Raw genomic sequence first — 1,408 nt, forward strand, 5'->3', positions numbered from 1 at the left:
GATATCTACCGCGGCCGCCCTTCATCGAAGAGACAAAGACACGAATTCACGGCTTCGAGCCGTGCAAGTTCGTGACCTCCGTTGTTCCTCTCTCTCTCTCTCTCTCTCTCTCTCTCTCTCCTTCTCTCCTTCTTTCTTTCTCTCATACAATATTTCTCTTTCTTTTCTCATTCTTCGATAGATCCCTGGTTAATAATATCAAATGGGAAGAATTTCGCAAGGGTATCGTGAAAATATTATATAGAATAGGAAAACGAAGAAAAGAAGGAAGAAAAGGGGAAGGGGGGATGGTGTCCGAGCCCCCGCACGCAGCTGCCAATTTCGCGACAGGAAGGAAGGTAAGAGATAAGAGAATGAGGAATTACCTTTTGGAGGCAGGTGTAGGTGGTCCTACTCAAGCTATTTCCTACGGCGCATTTGTTGGGACCCTTTGGGACCTACGGATCTGAGGGCCCGATCTCTTGAGTAAGCGAGAAGGATAGAAAGAGAAAAAGAGGAAGAAAGAAAGACAGAGAGAGAGAGAGAGAGAGAGGGAGAGAGAGAGAGAAAGGTTTGCACTTATACGGTAGCCGAACGACCTCAGGAAATCTAATTGTCGGTCTTCGACGTAGCGAGCAAATTGCAAAAATAAACACGTTGCCGTGCACCGGTAGGAGGGTGGGGAACGTGAAATCGAGGACCGACCGGTGGTCGGTCGTCTCTCTTGGTTTCTCCTTTTTCTCCCCTCTTTTTTATTCTTTCCTTCTCTTTCGAATCCTTCTTCGCTCTCTCTCTCTCTCTCTCTCTCTCTCTCTCTCTCTTTCTATCTCTTCCTCTCTTTTTCTCTTTCTCTCTTTCTTTCTCACTCTTCTTCTTGGGGAATGGAAATACTAATTTTGCGGAATACGGTGGCCGGACTGCGGTAAGCGCCCAACGTAAAGCAGTGGTGTGGGTCGTGATTACCCGAGGATAATTATAGTAGACGTGCGCGCAGCTTATAGAACGGGGTGGCTGCCGTGTACCCGTCTGACGTGAGTTTACCTACGTGTGCGTAAGGTTATTACCTAGAGAATCGGCTTCGAGAAGATGCTCCCTAGTTTGCTATCGTGCTTTACGAATTTCTCTTTCTCTTTCTCTTTCTCTTTCTCCCTTTCTCTCCCCATTGACTTTTCCGAACGTGGGAGGAGGAAATAGTCAAGTCTTTTATCTTTCTTTTTCTTTTTCTTTTCTTTGTCTTTTTTCTTTCCTTTTTTTTCCCTCATACTTTCGACGAGACAAACACCGATAAGGTCTCAATCGAGAACGTATATACAAGGGGGACAATAAAAATACGAAACGTCAGTGCGTTCGAAGAAGACTTTTGAGAAGAGAGACTTCTCGATCTACTCGGCAATAAGGATTTATTGCGGCGGCCTTTGATGAGTAGCCA

This window comes from Vespa velutina, chromosome 20 (assembly GCF_912470025.1).
Source record: "Vespa velutina chromosome 20, iVesVel2.1, whole genome shotgun sequence".
Lineage (NCBI taxonomy): Eukaryota > Metazoa > Arthropoda > Insecta > Hymenoptera > Vespidae > Vespa > Vespa velutina.